This window comes from Bombus flavifrons, chromosome 1, assembly GCF_040668555.2.
Source record: "Bombus flavifrons isolate JBK064 chromosome 1, iyBomFlav1_principal, whole genome shotgun sequence".
Classification (NCBI taxonomy): Eukaryota; Metazoa; Arthropoda; class Insecta; order Hymenoptera; family Apidae; genus Bombus; species Bombus flavifrons.
Window position 1 is genome coordinate 21,381,749 of NC_138442.1, and position 22,305 is coordinate 21,404,053.

General features: G+C 39.6%; 1 protein-coding gene across 7 annotated transcripts in view; it reads left to right on the forward strand.

The window, feature by feature from the left end:
* The window catches only part of LOC138181441 (uncharacterized), a 208,517-nt gene that overhangs the window by 100,670 nt on the left and 85,542 nt on the right, over window positions 1-22,305 (forward strand). The gene's annotated exons all lie outside the window — the stretch shown is intronic.

Consider the following 22,305-nt stretch of genomic DNA (forward strand, 5'->3'; position numbering starts at 1 on the left):
CTGTTCGCAGAGATATCTGGGGTCATCAGGATCGCAAAGATCCTCGGAATCTTCCAGGCCTCCTGACATTGGCCAAATTCTTGAGATCATCTAGAATCCACTAGACGTCCAAGATAGTTGGATTCCAAAGACGTTCGTAGCCTCTGAGATATCCCGAGGTCTTAAAATTTTCCAGACCCATGAGATGTACTAAATATTTCATTGTTCTCGCAGCCTTAAGCATTTGATTCTGAAGCACTTCTGAGATTAAAGGTGGATTAAATATTTGATTCTTTAATTGCGTCAATTTCTGATATTAAATACCAGACATTACAGTCTCGATTGTTTCTTAATTTGAGTCTTGATTTTACTTCTGGTACTGAAAGAATCGAAAAAAGATTTCTCAATATTGGTAACTCGTATCGATACGAACTCGCGCAAGTAGTCTTAGATTTTTAATTATTATACACGTTTAAATGCTTATAAATTTCACTTAATCGTCCCGCGTATCTTTAGTATTGCTAACGGGTGCAAAGTATCGGGGATTAATCGCAAAAGATTAATTAAATATTATATCGGACGCGATTCACAGTCATTATCGTAAAACCATAGGATTTAACGGCCGGCTGCGACGAATCTCAAATTTGATTTCAAAAAACATTTAAATTTCGATGTTTCTCGCTATCGGATTTATTGAAATTCTACGCGAACGTTGCACGAGCGCGGCGATTTGCATAACGAACCACCGAGCACGCGGCACAGAAAATTCGAACGATTCTCGAGATAAGTATGAAAAGAGCATTATCGAGTAAGCATTTGCGATCGAGCGAAATCCCTTGGATACGCAACTAGTTTCGAGGTTCGGCTGGTTTTTATCGACTGGCAAAAGGATCGGGATCGCCGATCGGCCAAACGACTCACGCTGTCGCGGCATCGCGAATTACGTTTTTCCGTAATTTATGCGCATACAGAGTAAATGAATCGGTCCTGGAAACAGCAACATCTGCCGCGCGCCACGCAGCTTTGTGTACAGCGCTTAATTGGTAATTAGCTGGCGTATTTAACGTGAGCAGCGGCGAACAATTGGTCCCCCCGTATTCTCTTTCCAAATTCGTTTAACAAACGAATCGCAATTGCAATGATTACCAAGCGTTCCCAGCGAACGAACGGTGCGCCGTGATTGCGATTTTATTGGTCCATCCTGCACGCGTCGATTAAGCTTTTTGTTCGAATAAAAATTACCCGCCGCCCGCCGACTGTCCCTTTTACTTTCTATTTCTATCGCTTTTCCTACCGTTCGTCTACGTTCCAGTCCGACTGGAAATTCCGCGATTCTATCGCCATCCTCGTAAACATCGAATTTACGCGAACGTCAACGGAAATCGATGATTCGACGTTCTTGGTTGATTAAATCGTTCCACGATATTCAGTCGTAATCCAGGGAAAATTGCCGAAGTAATTGTCCGGGGTGTTCGCGTCGCAAAATTTTAATACGAACGAACCGAAGACTGTTTTAAACGTTTGCGCTCCTATATCGAGCGTGGTTCGACGCCGCCGCTTTTCGTACATAGGAACATAATAATTTATATTGTCGCGAGTTTCTGACGATCACAGTATGGAACGTTAAAGTGTACACGCATCGCGGCAGAATATCTCAACGATATTGTCCTGTAAAATTAATGCTAAAGGAAGCAGTACCTGAGCTGTAACTCAATTTGACTGTGCTTTTATAATTTTCTAAGCTTTTATTCGCGAAAATGATTAAGTATAATATTACAATGAAGTAGCGAAGTTAAAATAGTTGTTCAAATCACGGCCAAAACTGTACACAGGACTAGTCTCTGTTAGAATTTAATCTCGGAATTAAGATTAATAATCTGTGGAAGTCACAATGTTTCTGTTGAAACAATATTATGTGATATTTATTAAACAATTATTACAGCGAATATAAGTAAGTGTTGTGGAATGTAGACAGTTGGCTAGTTATTCTCAGACTGACTGACTTAGCGACCCATGGCCCTTGAAAAGGTTTCGAACCCCTCTCTCTATGCAGTAACGAGGGTGACCCGTGTAGATGTCTGTGTGGCGTCACATGTGCCACGGAACCTTCTAGTAGCTTCTCGACGTGCCCAATGTTCCATCCATATCCTTACGCTTGTTCCGCCGAATTCTCGAAAGAGCATGCACGTGCTAGCCGGCGCGATACATCTCACGAAAGCACGCTAGTGGGGATATCGTTGGGCAACGAAGGAAAGAATCCGTTCGATCAGTCACCTCATCTGTATGCGATTAATATCGTTGTATTCCAACAGTCTCGTGGTCGAATGCTCGCAGTTTTATATGTCGAGTTTGTTGGAGTTAAGGGGCGAGGAGAGGATCTTGAGTGCCATACGTGATGGGGAAAGTTTGGTGTTGCACCATGTGCAAAGGTAAGGTCAAAGTCTAAAGGTTCATTGTCAGGTAGCGTGGAATGGCGTGGATTCGAGTATGGTCGCTGTCACGATATCCGCGATATCGATTAAATATTGGGCAGCTCGCGTGTCTTGAACGAACGAACTCCCTTGTATCGTACATTGTACATATACCGTGATCATTGTAAATAAATAATAATAATTTCGATATAACATAGTACATACTATATAAATAATTTATACTATTCCATTTTGTTGGTAAAATACCGATATAGCGAAACATTACACGATCGTACTGTTCTGGCGGCAGTGACTACTGAAATCAACGCGCTCCGTAGTAGGACGAAGGTTGGAAAATACCGCTGATCGCAAAGAATTAAAATAATAAAGTAGCTTTATTCTCAACAGTATGGTTTTCATTCTGAACAAAGAATAGTGTTTGCACGCTACCATTACGGTATCTCTGTAATTCGAGCAATAAATTCCAGTTTGAAGTTTAAGACGACAGGCTCGAGTGCTTCATATTCCGGTAAAAGTCAAAGAGGAATCGCGATCATAGCTGCGCGGATTAAGGTGAAACGGGGAACAGGAGCGATCACAAATCAAATGGCCTTCGGAAAGAATCGATACAGTCGAGGGACTGGAGTAATTATGTTGCAAAATTGGCCAGCTCGGTACACGCGATCCCGTGACTGATTCGGATACGATTCCAGGTCAGATTGGATCCGTTCTGCTGTTTATGGTAGTCCCGACTCCACCACCCGATTCGAATCTATTTAGAGATATGATTTACGTTACGCCACCACGAACACGCCGCTGTCCTCTCTACCTGCCTTGTTCTCGTTCGAACGAGAGAGAAAAAAAAAAAGAAAGAAGGGCCGATCCAGCATTGTCTGGCCAACGCATCGCGGTGCATTGTATGCAAATACCGAGCGACGCACCGATATCTCGGTTTCCCCTCCCGCTACGTATCCTCTGTCATGTTCCACTTCTTTCGCGTTGATCGTGCAATTAGAGTCGCGTGAAAAACACGGAGATGGTGTCCGATGACTTACTCGTCGTGAAATGTGCTTCATTTGTCCGTGTCAACCGAAGGTTACATGGGAAAAATACGGTACGTACGATGTTTCTGATTTTCTAGTTCTCGTGATATTTCGTCAAACTCGTTACTTGGTAGCTGGAAGGATATATATTTTGATGTAACATAGTTAAAAGGAGGAACAACCTGATCGATAGAAAAATATAAGTCTTTGGTCGATAGACGATAAATTTGTGTATTATGGAAATACTTGATAATTTACTAATAGTTTATTGCTTGACAGAGTAGTGGATTTTAAAATTGCTCTTGTACGAACAACGAAATAACGTGATCTATCGTGTCTGCTTTATGGTCTTCAATTATACGATACATTACGGTGTGTCGCTTTTGTAGTCATTTCGTGTATTATGTTCGTTTCGAAGCCTCGATTTTCATCAGGAGACTTGTTTTCGATCGTACGATTGCCACAGACGAATTTCGTCTACGCTGACTTTACTTCCCTTTCTACAAGGTATATTCTATGATATGGAAACAGCGATTCTTGGAAATTATTGATTCTTAACTTTTTAAAACTAGCTAGTGGAACTAAAAAATTCAAAAGTAATTAAGCGTATCTCGGTGAAATAATATTTGCCACGTAACGTTCGTTAAAATTACATAAAACGAAGAGAAGCTTATGCGAGCGGAATACCTCCTGCTACCTAATAAATGAACTATAAAGGATCCTACTTAAATATCGTAGAATGAGACTTGGTATTAAAACGAAGTTCCTATTGCGCTTTACGATCAAAACGAGGCGATATGTCTTACTGCATAAACTTTATAGATCGATCGAGTCGTAGAGAAACGGAGCCCGCGGAATGGAATTGATTTCACCGATTCATTCGGTCGGAACGGACGATGATTTCGGCCTGAAGCTGGTAATTTATTATCGTTCGCCTCGAAGACAGAATGGACATTGTTCGTTCCGTATCGCGGTGTATTCGGGGTAAAGGCCGACGGTTTAAATGAAAGTTTCGCGAACTCCGCCCCGTCGATTTGCGATGCGAGCAATAAACGAAACGAGGTCGCCGGCGATCATTGTACAGAGAAAAGTTTAACCTAGGAAATATCTGCGAATAAGAATGAAAAGCATCGACCAACGGAACTTTAGATAATTGCTGGGAGAATTGAAGAAAAGTTTCGCCTGGTGGAAATAGTAATCGTGATTCTCGCAGTCGCGATTTTCCCTCGTCTTCCAGCATCGTTTCTTTTTTGCCAAACGACTCGTTTCATCAAACGTCAGTTTCCAGGGCAGTGACACGTTTCACAGAGGATCGATTTTTAGATACTCGCAAGAATTAATTGGAAGAATGAATTATTTTTTAGGACGGTGGTATTTTATTATTTTATCTAATAAAATTATTCCATTTAATATAAGCGGAATGTCGCGATCCGCGAACCGGTTCAACCTTCTCGAAGTGGTAAACGATATACCCAAAATATATTTTTAGAACAAGTCGATCTTTCCCAAAAATTATAAAGCTATGGTTAGTACAGGCTTATGGACGAAAAAAGCTTCTTTTCTTTCTATTTCAATTGTATATTTGTGTAATATCAGAAAAGGGGGATATACGCTTGGTCTATCATATATTTAAATTCGGGATAGTATAAGTTGTGAATTTAAGGTGTAAACTAATAATCGTAAGAGTGCTGGGGAAGAGAGAGAGAGAGAGAGAGAGAGAGAGTGTAAGTAAGGTGTATGCCTTGGTGACGTCAAAGCTAAATGAGTAAAGGAGCGGCAGAAGGGTGCGAGGGTAAAAGGTCAGCATTTTTTGACCTGGGAAGACAGACGTGTGAGCCGAGTGTTAGAATAAGACGTACGAAGATATTGTAGTCAGTTTTTGCATTGGGTATTGCTTGTTAAAATGAAACTAAACTTCGCTTCAAATAGAACATCCTTTCTCGTCCTTACTCTAGACTATTTAGATACTACATTTGTGTATTTATCGTCATTGTATATTCAAGCGAAACGTCGCTTTGTATAATCGTTTTAGACAACGTTCAATTATTCGACTTCGTCACGTTTTTAAAGCTTAATACGATTTGTATATCCGCGTTACGTGTCGCATCAAGTGCTGGACTCGCATAGTTGGGCAATTTTGAGAAAGACAAGGAGAGACTTTGCAAGAAAACTGACACGCCAAGAGGTAAAAATGGTAACTGAAATTTGTCGCGGTTGTCAACAAGCGTGCACAACTTTATGAAGATCGTTGTTGACCATCGTAAAAACCTTGAATCGTTTGGCAAAGACAAATGGCAAAGTGATCGTAACGGCGAGGTTCCCAAATTTCTTGTTACATTTCCTGACTTTCTTGAATGTGACAGTTTACGTCCAAGAAAAATGATCGCTAGAGCTACGTGTAATCGCGTTTGATGTACTATGTGAAAAGTTATAAGGACGTAATATCGCAGCTTAAGTTTTTGCATCGCTACAGATTTTCTTCGCGACAACTTAAGAATCGACGCATTTTTGTTTGAAAGTTAACAAATAACGAAATATCCGGTTGGTTAATTCCAGACATCGAACATCGTTGCTCGAGGACTCGATAGACGTCAGATTTCGCGTCGAAGAAAAGAACCAGATTCGAATCTTTGGACAGGGATCGAAATTTGTTTCAGATCGTTGGACAATGACTCGGTGACTATTGAAAATCGTAAGCTATCCTATTTGGTGACCTTAGTTTTTTTTCTATTTATTTATTTAAATTTTACAATTTGTCCAGTAGAGCATTTGGTAGAATGTTATATCTTGGTATTGTAATAATATATCATGTGGGTGGTTACCCCCAGCGGGGTACCATCTTCGTGTTTGTTAGGTTGTGTCCTTTGTGAGATCTGTTGGGTGTTTCCTTCTTAGTCTTCTTTCTATGTTTTATGCGTTGATCGTTTCCGCTGCCAGCCGGTTCGGGTGCGTTGCTACTCTTTCTCTGTACCTTCTTGCGTATCTGCTAATCTCCTCCTTGACCGTTGGTATTCCAAGGTCTTTCCGTATATCTTCGTTTCTGACGTACCATGGTGCGTTTACTATTGTTCCGAGGATTTTAGCTTGGATTGTCTCTATTTTGCTTATATGGCTCGTTGCTGCTCTTCCCCATAGTGGTATTCCGTACGTCCAGACTGGTTTTACGATCGTTTTGTATATTTTTAATTTGTTTTCTATGCTTAGTTTGGATTTTCGACTTGTTAACCATTGCATTTGTCTCCTTGCTGTCTGTATTTTGTATATTATTGATTTAATATGTTGTTTCCATGTAAATCGTGTATCTAGGTGGAGTCCTAGGTATTTGACTTGCCTTGTTTGTGTTATTTGGTGACCTTAGTGACTCTGATCTTTATCTTTTCTTGGCTCCTATGTTGGTATTAAGGAACCTGTGCATAAAGATTCTTGGATGGCTCAATCACATTCTTCCACGTTTTTGATTCAAAGCCTTGTACACGTCGAGACAATTATTATTATATCGTCGAGAAATTAATAAGTTCCTCTTACATCCTTCTTCGTGAATTCTTTTAATATTATCATTATGTTTCTTCTACTATTAATTTTCTATAATTTATTTCGATCAATTTTCGATTATTAATATGCGTATTTGTACAATTCTACCAGCGGAAATAGTAAACGCAGTCATTTAAAACGTAAGAAGTTACTGCAGCACGAATGCAATTTCTCGATTAATTTCTCGAAAACAAAGATCCATGCACTCGAATCCTTTTGGAGTTGTTCTATCGTCAGCCTAAAGCATCGAACGCGCATACAACCAACTCGTTCGAGATTTCGCAGTTTTTGCCATCTCCTTGTCACTTGCAATTTCTTCTGACGATACACATACTACGTTGGTATTTTTATTTTGTATTCTTTGGCTCGAATAGATATGCTAATAACGCAGTAATAATTGTATGTTGCACGAAGAAGATTATATAGATCTGATTATGCTTATGTTCTTCAGCGATGAGAATAAAAATCTATTTGAAACGAAAGGCAATATTATCTTTATGATAAATCATTTCTCTTTGTTCGACTCTGTGAATAATTAATTTTCGAATCGATTCCGTCAGACCGGACTAGAACCATTTGCGCGAGTGTTCTCATCGCAGAGCGCCTGATGTAATTATGTTTTACGTTCGCCTTTGTATCGAGCGTTTGAAGTTCGTACAAAGCTATTTCCCGTAACGAAAAATGTTCAGCTGTAATTTGATGCAGAAAGTTGAAAAATTAATTCGCATATTGCTGTCAGAAAAAGTCGACTGTTCGCGAGGAATTATAAAGAGAATTAAAATACTACGTTTTAATCAAATAAGAATTACAGATAACGCGACAAGGTGTTACAGATATGTAGTAACTTATGGATCTTAGAGTAAGGACAAGTAATGATGATTTAATTAAGGTTTAGTGTAGTTTAATAAGCAATACTCGGTAACAAAAACCGATTACAACATCGTCGTACGTATCATTATCACACACGCCTTGACTTCCCGATTCACACTCCGTGACCTCTCAACTCAGACTACCACTTCTCCACTCGCATTCTGGCCGTTCTAGCATCCCTTTGTCTTTTCCTAGGCCCACCACGCGCGTGTTCCGCAGACGCTCGTGGCCAGGCTCACGTAGGCCTTTTCTACGAAACTATGCACTTGAAAAGACCGATTTTATGGACCCGACGGCACCTCGGCTCTCGCGACATTGTTCATGGTTAACTCGATGTTTATTAGGCCCTTTTCCCGATACTACAGATATATTAGCTTTGTGTATATGAAACCTTCTTCAAAATTTCAATTTTATGCGTTACGATACCAAATGAAGGTAAAAATGCAGGTATTCCTTGTAACTCACGTATCGCATATTCAATATTAAAGAAATTTATAGAAATAAATGTCAAAATGTTATTAGCGTTACGAATAATTAGAATATCCCTGTGACTTGTCCGTGTAAATTTCAAATTGGTATAAGAATCACGAAAGACACTGAAAACATTAATTTCATATTTATCTTCTATTTTACCTAGACAACCGCTTAACGCATAAATTATTCTAACAGAAGCAATAAATGAAGAAACGCTAATATTGCTTCGTTCCAAGAATTCTTTAGTCATAGACTTGACCTTTCTTATAAATTTTAAATAATAAAACTATACAGTTAGTCGCCTGAAGAGTACGTCGAATCACGCGGAAATTACTTTGACGTTTAATATATTTTGAAAGAACTACGCGCAATTAAAATTTCATTTGAAAAAGAAACGACGTTCCATACGTACCAACCCAACACACATTATCTTTTAAAATACATGTCGTTGCAATAAAGGGATTTAATTGAATGCAGTCAGCGATCGAGAAAGGGCGGGCTTTTCCAACGTTCGATCGAATCACGTCGACGAATCTCTGCTCGGTCTTTTCGCCACAGTCTTTCGCAGTCTTGTCGATCTGGTTAATAGCGTGTGAAATCTCGTATAAATACGGTAGAAGAGCAGAACTGTCCGCGACATTTTGCAATCTTGAAACGGCCGGTCGTTAAATGGGAATGATCCCAGTTACATGACCGAGCTCAGCTGCGGAGCGAAGAAACTACGGCGATTCGATCCTCTAGTACCCGAAACCTCTTTTCCTCTTATCGGGGATTTCTGATAAAAACGTTTCCAATTGCCTCGCGATAGAACGCGCTGTCGAATTGTTGAAAATCTGGACAACAAAGGAGTTAAGCTCTATCGTTCTGGCTAGATCAAAGGAAATCCTTGAGAACCTTTGTAACTATTGTAAATGAAATAAAAGAAGTCATTTGGTGGAATAGCGTAGCGCAAGTACTACAATTCGTTCGAGAAGTAATTTCGTCGTTTGTTGTTTTGAATTCCGTGAAACTTCGATTTCACGCGATATTCACGTGGAAAATATTAATATACCAAGACAGGCGAAAAGTAACAACGACTCTTAAGAAGCGGAGAATGTGTCGAAAATCGATATACCTAATATAATAGTAGTTGTAACACTAATGGCAGTGAAAGATTTATTACTTTACGAAGGTCACTTTAAATTCTACTTTGTTCAGTTTCGATGAACCGTAAGACGCTAAAACGTAGTTCTTTTCGTGTTTTGTATTTTCATTACACCTCTTAACGAAACTTTAAAGTCCTTAAAAAATACTTTTCCGGGTATAGAAACTGTGCAAGTTCGATCAGAAGGAACTAGAGTATCCTATGTATAATTCTGTTTCAATCTTCATAAAATTCTGAAACCCACTATCTGGGTAACTGGTTTGATCCAGCGTTAAACCTTCGGTATTAACATCGTTACAAAGTTTCCCTTTGCTAGTTTAGCGTTTAGCGTAGTCTGATCGAAATCTGGAAAATGGCTCGCCGTCAAATCGACAGAATCCTCTCCGCCGTTTCCAATTCCAGCAATAAAAAGTCGTTCCGTTTTGTTGCCTCTCGCCGTTTTCGTACAAGTTCCCTTGGCCGCGTCTTGTTCGATTCGAGATCCTTCCGAGGATGCTTCACCGCTGCTTCCAATTACCACGGGAAAAAAGCTGCCAATTAGGGAACGCGATTCGCGTTTCACACTCGAACGACCTCGCCGGGATCGCCGTATTTACGCAAAATCGTTGGATCTGGATGGAAGAAGGGACGATTGTTGGAAGCAATGATTTACAGCGTGAATTTAATTGCTCTGTCGATGGATTCGAGAGGATGCAAGATACTTCTCGGAAACGAAGGAACGCTTCGCTGATTCAAGTGTGTACACTTCACGGCATTAAGAGGAAGCGCTTGCACGTAACGAGCGATTGATAGCAGTAATTGATCGATTCATCTATCGATCCGCTATTTTTTCGTTTCAAGAGTATATCAAAATTTACTTCTGTGTTTGACGACTGTTATAATCCAATAGTATTTTATATTCGGAAATATTAATACGTTTTAAAGTTGTAATACGTAATGCGGCAATGGGAATTATCGGTGATCTTTTTGTCAGCGATTGAGATTTGATTGAGGATGATTGAGCTCCGAGTGAAATTACGGTACAACAGACGATTGCGCGAACATCCAAGGAGACGTGATTGCACGTTTCCTTCGTTAGAATGCGTAGCGTGAGGCTGAGTTAGTTCTTGAATGGTAGTTATCGAATTCTATTCTTTCGTGATGTATTGTGTTGTGTTATGTCACGTCGCACGTTTACCACATTATAGTTTACAAGTATTTTAATATACAGTTAATTACAGTCTAATTACAGTTTGCAAGTAAATTGACACTGGGTCTGTGGAATATTACCGTCGTAAAATACTAGTAAGAATGTTTAAACATGAACAATATTTATTTGATATTTCTATAATTTGAGAAGAAACAGACAGATTACTAACTCTGTTTCAATTATTTCCTGATTATCGCGATTTCTAAAAAGAAGAAAGGAAATTTGAGAAGAAACAGACAGATTACTAACTCTGTTTCAATTATTTCCTGACTGTCGCGATTTCTAAAAAGAAGAAAGGAAATTTGAGAAGAAACAGACAGATTACTAACTCTGTTTCAATTATTTCCTGACTATCACGATTTCTAAAAAGAAGAAAAGAAACTTGAGAAGAAACAGACAGATAACTAACTCTGTTTCAATTATTTCCTGACTATCGCGATTTCTAAAAAGAAGAAAGGAAATTTGAGAAGAAACAGACAGATTACTAACTCTGTTTCAATTATTTCCTGACTATCGCGATTTCTGAAAAGAAGAAAAGGAACTTGAGAAGAAACAGACAGATAACTAACTCTGTTTCAATTATTTCCTGACTATCGCGATTTCTAAAAAGAAGAAAAGAAATTTGAGAAGACGATATCGATCACGCTCATTGTTATTGAACTTTGCAATTTTTCAAGTATCGCTTCGTACCAAACGTACCAAAGCTCCTAATGTTACCGCAGTAAAGAGTCGCGAGATGGAGCTCGTGCAAATTTCGCGAATTCGGCTCGTCAGAAGAAGGGGACTCGTTCTCGTGATCTTCTTATTGTCAGTAACAATTCCTTCGACGACGTTGATCTAAGGACGAGACGATATCTCCTGGGACGGTATTCCTCCGCGAGTAAGCTTTGTCGAAGCTCGGGTTATTTGCCTGGTCTTCCATCGTATCGTCGAACGAGTATAGAAGAAGAAGAAGAAGAATAAGAAGATGTAGAAGAGGAGACAACAGAGAGGGCAAGCTTGAAAGGAAGTCGAATTTCATTATGGAAGGAAGAGACGTGTGTTCTCTATATTGGCCGAAGCCAAGAAGCTAGAAGAGAAAAACGAACAAAGGAGGGAAATTTGACGGTGGAAAGGGAAAACGCGCGAGGTAGAACGAGACGAATACAAGGGGTTGTGGGGAAACTGAAAAAGTTGCGTACGCCGGATTTCATCGAGTAGGAGAAACGAGAATGTTATCCATGCAGGGTGTCGCAAAATACGTAGAGGATATTTTTATGGGGTTAGTCGTAGGTATCGAAACACTGAAAGAGGTTTCTGCGCAAAAATATCGTCCGAGGCTCATATCGCAACTTACGAACAATTTCATTTTACGCTCGAAATACTTTACGAAATATACCGACGTCGATGAGTCAGCTGACGAATCTTTCTGCGTATATCATTCGCACTTTGTGTTTCTCGCTCTGAGATTCGCGAACCGAACAAAATAAGACAGTAGCATTTCGACTGTACATGTATTTCGAACAGTGCTGTGAATATTATTTACAGAAAGCAGAAATACACGTATTGGAGTGTTTTCTTAACGAAAGATATACATTTATGGAAAAATCAGACGAATGAGATGCATCTGATTAAATGGATTTTATATAGAAGTATCAATACTTGTATCCTTTTAAGATATGCTCGAAGAAACTGTTATCACTCAACGTGATATCTACATAGTTTCGTTGCTTCGCGTTGCAATGAAAAACACGAAGTCTTTATCGATGTTAGTACACTTCCAACGTGATATAAAATTGTTCGATTTGGAAAGTAAGCCTCGGGTGACCATAGAAACATATTCTCCACGTGTTTTGTGACTCTGTATACGAAATTCGGGAAGGAAACGGAATGGGAAAGAAACGAGGAATGGAAGAAGCGAAGGACGTTTGCAAAAGAGCGAAAGCGGATGGATCGAGGACAAAAACGGTGGGTGCAGGGACGAAGACGAGAATAAATTCTCTACCAGTTCTCTTTCTTTTTTATCCTCTGCACCCTTTTCGTTCGCGAGGGAAAAGCAAGGGACAGGGTTCTGCGAAGAAAGCAAGACCGGAAAATTGCCAAAAATGTTGGACGATGAACCGATGGAATAATACACGAACGAGCACACACGGGAAACGCAATTTTTGGCAGAATACGTATTAACCGCGATTATATCTCGATGAAACGATTCTCGACTTGATCTAGCAGTGCGTAGAAATCGTGGGAGCCATCGTCTGGCTTGTGTTTCCTCGATGGATCTTCTTTTCTGCGAAGAATGGGAGAGACAGCCGCGCAATTTCAGATCGGGCGACTGCCAAGAGAACTTACGACTTGGGAAGATATCGCTCATGGCTGGTCGACGGGCGAAAATTTTTCGCTGTCGTCCCGAATCTTTTGATACGCGACGTGGAAATTAATTATTTCCTTTCGTGCAACGAATTTGTGATAATAAAAAATACCTTAATAGATAATGTGTGTGTGGGAATTAAAGAACGCGCTCTTTCTCTGTCCACAGCCGTAATAAATATCCGTAGCGACGAAACTATAAATCACTTAGATTCGAGCATTATTTTCGATGTATTAAATAGAATGTTTTACCGCAGAAGGAATCGTAATAGAAATTTATATACTTAATTTAGTACCCGAGGATACATATATATGTACGAAACAAATTCCATTGAGAAAAATTAAGAGTTCATTCTACTATACACCTTTGAAAACATAACTTTTCTTCCCTTTGCACTTGCTAAAAGAATACAGTTTCACCCGTGTATCTTAGAAAGAAGATTAGAAAAGAAACACCCAGCAGATCTCACAAAAGACATAACCTAACAAACACGAAGATGGTACCCCGCTGGGGGTAGCCACCCACATGATAATCAAACAGCCAAAAAATGCTACCAAACGTCCAAATCGGACAAATTGTGAATGTAATCAACTTATTAAAAAAAAAAAAAAAACCGTATATCTGAGAAAACTTAAACAGACTTACGTCTATTTGAAAATATCAGGTTGTCCGAACAGTCTCTGTTTTCGCTATTCACTATCATTCACATCGTTAATAATTAAGCGTACCTGCTAGTAATTAATCGCGACATTTATCAGTAAACGGATGATTTTGGTAATCACGAAGAGAATCGGACCGTGTCGCGTTAGGAAGCATAACGTCGATATTATTCACGAGTCACGACCACGTGACAAACGAATCGACTAGCAATTAATTGATTACCTTTGTTACGTCGGACGACACTCTACCTAGACCAAGCCACACACCGCGAGCCAGACGGGAACCAGATGTCTGCTTATCCTTACTGCGTACCCTCAATAGTCTCAAGGATCCATCATAAATCTCAGTAATTTGCTAGCTAAGATCCCTCAGACCGAACAAATATCTTTGTTTCTAAATCATTTTCTAAAGATTCTTGTCTACTACGGCTTGACACGGGAAAGTTAGTTTTCCTCAGGTACGATGCTTCCCATTAGCAACTTTCTATCGAGGGCGGCTAAGACCCTTCCTAGTCCACCAACCTTCGTTTATCCAATCAGAAGCAATGTATACTGCCCTCACTTTCCTGACCAAAAATATCATGAACGAATCCGATGGTCCCGTGCGCTAGACACACCCATCGCTAGCTTTCCTCCGACACAGCATCGGCACTGTAACTTACTTATTCTTCAACGTTAGAATAGTCAACAAGTCATTACCGCGTTACTCTGCTTAAATACATACTCAACAGTGTACCTCATAAGTGTTGGAAATATAACCTTTATAACTGAGAAATCCTCATGGATACTCGCCGTTGCGGGCAACAGCAGAGTAGTGTCGGACTCTTACCGACTAAAACTCCACGGTGGTCTTCCTGACGCTTTGGTAGAGGAGCACCCAGGGTCTCTTGCCAAGTTCTACCGGGGTGCAACCTTTATAACCCTGTTAATCGCAGCATTATACTATCTTAACCACCCCTATTATCTTAACGGAAATCAGGGGATCGATCAACTCGTTGTGTCGATTATTATAATCGTAACGGGAATTTACGACTCACGTTGACGTGTTTCCTCGCGATCGGTCGAAAATACAACCTTAATCGTAAAAATATATTTTATCGCTCTGTTTGTTATCGTAACAATTAACGTTCCGGTGTTACAACGTCCACTTTCTTACAACAAACTTAATAAATTTCCTTGTTTGAACGTAATAAAGAATAGAAATAACTACAGGATATCCCCGCGCTACATTACTTCCCCACAAAAGACGCAGATATTAGGTACAAGAATACAAACTGCTGGCCGGTATTACCGTACAATGCGAACGCAATACTCTCCAAGAAAAGAGTCGTAGGAGGGGAGTTATTCTTCGAATGCATTCGTAAATGGGCTTCTGGAGAATCTCAGGAGCATCCTGTAGGCGAAGAGTGCGCGCAAAGTGCAAGACAATTCTCTGTCATCAAGGAAACCCGATTCTCCTCGTAGACCAGTAAGTGCTTCTGATCGTGAGGCAGAACGAGAGAAAAAAAAGAAGAAGAAGAAGAAGAAGAAGCGAGGAAGCAAGGGAAAGATGGAGAAGACGGGTAAGGGTGGTACATACGCATGAATGGGCGAAAGCTCATTCTTATTTCCGGCGCGGTTCATTGTGCATTGTTCGTAAAATGGAAATGGAGCCGGCGATAATTTGCGTTTGAACGAGTCCCCCTTTACCCCTTTATCCTTCTCTTGCCCTTTTCATCCCCTACATTTTGAACTTTTTCGCTGGTCTGACCAGGCAAATTAACGAGAAACGTTCGCGATTACGTGTATTGGCCTCATAAAATAAAATAAAATATATTTGTATATTAAAAGTTTGGAATCGCTTATATCGAATATAACTTTCTTACTGATTCGAGATAAATACCGGAAATATGCCATAACAATGTTCTTCGTGTCGATGAAATTATTCGCCAGAGGTTTCTACGACAGCAACGTCGTAGGTTTTTGTTTAAACGTTGAATTCTATGTACTATGTTGTCCGAGAAGTTTCTTTCGTTTCATAAGGCGATAGACGAACAACAATTTCTGTTTTATATTATTTTATTGAATTAGTAAACCTTGTACCTAAATCTTGTAAATCTTGTACCTGATATTGAATTATGATCCATTTCATTATATTTCTATTATTACGTTCGTGCATAATTCAATGAACTAATATAAAACGAAAAAAATTGTGCGTCTATTATTTCCTTATAAAACGAAAGAAACTTTTCGGACAATTTAATACTACGTGATGGCTCTAAACTGTTGGCTCTTGGCACGTAGAATATTCATTGGTTTTTACGCTAAAAGATTTTCATAACGAACAGGTCGAGCTATTTTTTATTCAGATAACGTATAATGACTCTTTCGTGCTCGACGTTGTATATATACGCGACGAACTTATCAATTAACCAAACGACAGATGTATCTCTTTTCGGTAAAGTTGGCCTGCTGTGCATTGTGTCTTTTATACATAAACATACGAAAATGCTTTTCGATTATAAATAATTAGGAAAAATTTCCCTACAGTCGAAAAGATGTTCGCGCATGAAAGACTCGGTGGAATTGCGTAACGAACAAGCTAATTAAAACAGTTGATGACAAAATACTATTTTCTGGAGAAAAAGAATTAACGAGAAGATACGTTTCGATCTGATACCTTTTTTAACTTCACAGGTGGAAAAAGCAGCATTGCGACACTGTGCGAAACGTGACACGCATATGTATGTATCGTACTATTAATGAAGGAACTCGTTAAATGGTAGAAGCAGTACAACGAAACACGCAGTTACAGTTATTAAGCGTTTCGTGACAGCGTCGTTTACTTTAGTTACTCAGGCGCGTAATTTTCCAGCTGTTTAACAGTATCAAACAACAATTTTCCGAGTAACTTAATCTTCAGTGTTCTCGCGTCCATTAAGAAGTTTCTTCATCGTCTATTAAAATATGTCAATCGCGTTATTATCGCGATCGAAATTATCGTGATATTAATTACAATCTTTTCAGACGATGATTAATATGTACATTGTTTTATTAGATTATATTGTACCACGTTAAAGTGACTAAGTATCCAGATATTTTGACGTTAATTGCACAAATTTCACTACGAAAATCTCGATTCCTTTAATAAATAAATTATCGAAGATTTAATCGCATCTCTAAAAGTTCTATTTGATTGTTAATTAACTCGATACCATCAAAAAGTATCCTGTTCTGTACCTAAAAATCATGAGAAATTTATCCTGTTGAAATTCTCCAAACTAACCATCGAACGCCAAAGAAAAATAGACCACACGTTTTTAGCTCTATAATTTAAACGCATAAATTATTTTTCCCGAAACAAATATGTCAAATATTAGTTGCGAGTCTTGCGACTAAAATATATCGTACGGTGCCAGATGATCCGAAACGGCTGTGTAAGCGCCGTCAGGCACAAACGCAAAATCGACGATGAACGGACGCGTTGCTTTTGACATTCGACTCATCGTCCAGTAACATTCGTCAGATCGTCTCAAATATGCGCTGACACGTCATCACAACATATTGCGATAGACTTCCACGCAAACGACGGGGAGAGTCGCTAAAACGACAGGTTGATTCTGCAGATGGTAGATTCCGTTGTTTGTCTATTATCATATAATTCGCATTTCGAACTGCAGCTGCATCTGTGCGCAGCGGTGAAAATAGCCCGATCATGGACATAGTACGATGCATTGTGTATCGACTCAATGATGCGCATTGGAAACGCTATCGATCGTCGCGGACAATAATATGTATATGAATTTACGTTTGTAATTACAACTGATTGCGTTCTGCTGAAATACTAACACCTAGAAACGTGTCTGTTTTAGCGAATTTCCCGTTTAATCCCTTGACATTACTCAGTGCGCGAGAGAAATTTTGCGCAGATTCGGAATTCACGCTTTGCAATTTTATTACAGCAGGGAAGAACAACGAGTCTGTTTCTTCGTTCGTATGCATAAGACTAGGTTGCGAAGCTGTGCAAAATTTGTAAATCTTGCGCTCTATCTACGATTTATCTTGTTTCATCGGAAGCAAAATGTAAGGGAGAAAAATGTGCGGAAGAAGAAGAAGGAAGAGAGAAAGAAAAGAGAAGAAAAGTAAGACAAGGTAAAGAGGAATTGAGAAAGGAATGAGAGAGAATGGAAAGGAAGGAAAATCAAGGAAAACAAGGAATGGAGTACCCACCTTTATTTCTGTTGATTTCAGGGTTCAAGCAGAAAAGAGCCGATGCTCTTCTATTCTATATTCCATCTCCTCTTAATTTCACGATAAATCTATACCTCACCAAACATTTTCACAAATGTCTGGTTATTAAACTATTGAAATTTTGAATGATCGAGTTAACTATAGCTATCGTAGATATTAATTAAACTTAATTATACTACGGCGATAGTATCTGCATCGTATAGACGATGCACACGAAATCTGCTTTCTAAAATAGACGCGTAATAAAGCTTATCGATAAGAGGCAGCTGTTACGTTAAATTAATTAGATTAAATATAATATGTTTATAGCGCAGGACCAGACATAAACTTACACCGTGTACATTTCTGCGCGAGTACTCTTTTCAGACACTGTACTCGCATACCTTGAATATGGCTAGACGAGACTGGTTTCTAACAGCGGGACATTAATGGAACGATCGTTGCGTTACAGGCTAACGTTACATCTCCGAGATCGGAGTTCGATGAGGCGACCTTTTTCGTTCGCCACCATAATTCAGACTGGTAATTTATGGAAATGGGCCTTGAAGTGTCGATAACATCGAACGGCGACTATGAAGTAGGATTTACGAAGAAACTAATTGAACGGTAGGATTAAATTGATTTAATGGCAGTGAAGAGCGCGTGGGTACGATATATGCTTGATTCCACCGTTCTAAGTATGCCTGACGAAAGAATAAGAAAAGAAAAGAATTTCTTGTTTATATATCAGATTTAATCGATATTTGGTATGACCGCTTCCGTCGCTAATAACGTCGCAATTGGCGAGACGATTATCGATTTTATTATTTACACATTACATTGCATTATATATTATAATATGTTATATTGCATTACATATTACATATTATATTTCCTTGTTACTTGGAATAACTTAAAACGTGATTCGACACAAGCAGAAAAAGCGATACGAGAAGAAATCCATTTTCGTAACTTATACTTGTTTCATTCGATTCGACTTATTTCGTCAATTTTTCGTTCGCAGAAAAGGAACACTGTGGACTTTTGACATTTGTCGATTAGAAGTTCCGTTATACGCGACGATACCTGGAAAAACGAAGTTCGCAATTAGGAGAAAGTTAATAAATACCGGAGTGGTCAATGACTTGTCGTCGTTCCACTTATAATATTTTCATATTAAATTTCTCTGAACTGGCGTTGTTAAACACTCGACACCGATCTTGAAACGCGTAATAACGAGCGTGTAGACACAACGGAAATTCCAAGCCATTATCGGTGAAATAAAAAGTTTCGTACGAAAGCAGCGTCAAACGAGACGCGTCCAATTTCTTGCTGAGCAATTATTCCGCGAAAAAGAGATAGTGTTTGCTTGTTCCGCGATGTCATCCGTTTCATTCGTTTATCTTCCGTTCAGCGAAAAGAAATTGCACAACAGCTCGAGCGTGACTGCAAAAATTCGGCGAGCTGTTTCCCGACTTCTTACGTGTTGAAAAGACTAACGAGCCTGGACCGTGCAGAAACGAATTAGGGTCTTAATTACATAATATTTTGCTGCAAACTACAGTGCAATGCATTTTTCCGTTATTAAGTAAATTTAACAAAACCTTAAATAACAGAATTACCAACACATTGTGCAACATTACACCGTATCTTCTAGCGATTGTTGGATTAAAGATTCGTTCGTTACTTCAACATTATTCGTGTTCCATTTTAGAAATATATTCTTCATTTTATTACAACTTTTGCTAGAAATTTGACCTTTTAACGAAAGATCATCGTCATAGCGCTATCGAAGATATAAAATACCAATGATATACTTTGTCCAAGTAAAATTAACTACGCAAGGTAACTCCACGCGCGCACATATACACGAACCAAAACTGCCATCGTCGTTCATTTCAACAAGACTGCTTTCCTAGCTCTTGTTTCTTAAAAATCTAATCATCGTAGATAGTCAGCTTCCAGGTAACGTTCGTCCGCCAAAGAGCCACGTCAAATTAATTCGTCAATAACTTTCTAGTTGTCCGAAACGACGACAAACTCTCTATCGTACAACCACAAGAGCGACATCCGTCAGTTATTCAAAATTTACCGAATCGAATACGATTTCTCTACGAGATACCGATGAGTTTGTTCTTGGATCAATTTCTTCCAAGACGTTTATGAGTTGACTATACAAACTAATAGCTGAGAGGTGCCCGAGGCAAGTGTCGCGCAACTTTCTTGCTGCCTTTAGCGTCTTCTGTTTACAATTACTCAAGCCGCTCGTCACGTACGACAGGCTGCGTGTACCGTAAGTTTGCCGTGCAGCCTGGCCGTATTTGCTCGCACGGTATGAATCTTGCGCGGGTCGTCTCACATTTTTGCGGTGAAAACAGTCGGAAGCTTGTCAACCGAACTTCGATCGACTGTCGTTCGCTCGATGTCTTCAGAGTTTATCCCAAAAAGCTTGTCGTTTCTGAAAGAACCGTTCCCCGTTTCTACGTGCACGCTATGTGTGCCTCTTGTTTCCTAGCAACCGTGTATTTTAGTTTTAGTTCCGTTAGTCTGCCGTTATTTAGCTTCGGGAAGATTTATGGTCGATACTCAAGGCTCGTACTGATGTATCCATTGATTTAGCGAGGCGGTGTGTAATTTAGTAATTTGCCATTTGCTACTAACAAATTAAACTTATAACTCAACATTGTACGTTACTTAACGCTATACGTGTAACCAACGCTTTCTATGTACCAGGCAAATCGCTTAGTGCTAAGTGGCTACGCGTCATTCGACTAAATTACTATAGTCCGTTCAACGAGTCCAGCTATAAACATATGCACGTGACGGTATTTGAATAAGACAGGGACGTTGTCGTAGTTCTTAAATATCGTACTTACCATTTTTCACGCGAACTGACTACGAATTTTGGAGACTGAGAAATTTGTCCCGGATATGAACAAACGACTAGCGTTTGGTGATCAGCCAATAGTTAGGTCTGCTGCCTCTCGCGTGTGCTTCAGCACGCGAATGTTTGTTTATAGCTGTTTATTATAAACTGTATATTATTGTTATTATCATAAGCTGTATATTATAATGGCTGGTATCTTGACTCGTTGCACAGACTTTAAACGTATCTGTACGAGCCTTCAAACTGCGTAAGAGAGTACGATCGTTTAGAATTTCAAGATTAAAGAGTTTAGGTACGACGAGACTCCTCGGTTCTATGATCGCGTTGCCTTGAAAAAATACTTCTGGCACAAGGGACTATATGAAATACAACGGCGCTTACTTCGCAACTTGGAAAACAAATACACATGTAAGTGATTCAATGACTTGGTCGAGCAGCACTTTGTATCCTGACGTAAAAGTTTCTGACATGTTTGTACGTTGCGAGGAAAGAAAAACGAACGAATAGAGCGCAGAGATGGTTCGTATTGGAAGGTGAGATCGATTGGACTTTCACGAGTAAATGGAGTTGGTAATTAAAAGGTCGCGACTCCTGTCGACGCGTGGCCAAACGACAACGACGCCCAGTTTCTAATTAGAGTGCCACGGACTTCAGGCTGTGACCGTGTCGAGCGTCTGTAAATTTAGATCCGTGGAGAACAGGAAGTGTTCGTTGCGGCTCGTTTGATTTCCGGCCAGAACGCAGGTGACCCTTGCTGTCGCCAAGCTTGGAAAGCTTCGGATTAAACGAAAGTTCGAATGTCGTTCGTATCATATTTGTCAAGGGTATTCTGGACATTGGTCATTTTGTTTCACCGACGAATATTTCAATGCGATATCTCTCTTACGATGTACAGTTGACGATAAGTATAATTTTAACATCCAACACTAGCGTATACAGGGTGGTTGGTAACTGGTGGTACAAGCGGAAAGGGGGTGATTCTACGCGAAAAAAGAAGTCGAAAATATAGAATAAAAATCTTTTTTTAATTTTTCCATCGAGACAACGATCTACTGTGAGATCCGTTATAACGAGACGCGATAAAGTGCACGCGTACCGAGCGAAAATTCAAAGTCGATTTTCTCGAAAACAAAGCCTCGAACGAAAAATTGTTATTCTATATTTTCGACTTCTTTTTTCGCGTAGAACCACCCCCTTTCCGCTTGTACCACCAGTTACCAACCACTCTGTAGATAGGAGATTGTACTATTTAACGCTTTACCGACCGATAGTCTATTAATCGGCTTTTTGTCGCCGACAATCTTTCTCATTATTCGAGCAGTAATTTGTTATTTAGTACTAAGGTACCTTGCTCGGTTGCGTCAGTTGCGTTGCTTTGTAAGCTCCCACAGTTTGATACCAATTTGAAAAACGTACCGTTCGCAATGAACAAAAAGAATGGTATTGGAGAGTCTAAACCGAAACAGAGCCGGCGCCAGGGAGAATCTGCGCTTGAGATGCCGGTCGGACGTGCGTATGCTGTTGAATCGCTAGCGGTATCGGTAAAGTGTTAGCACGTTGAG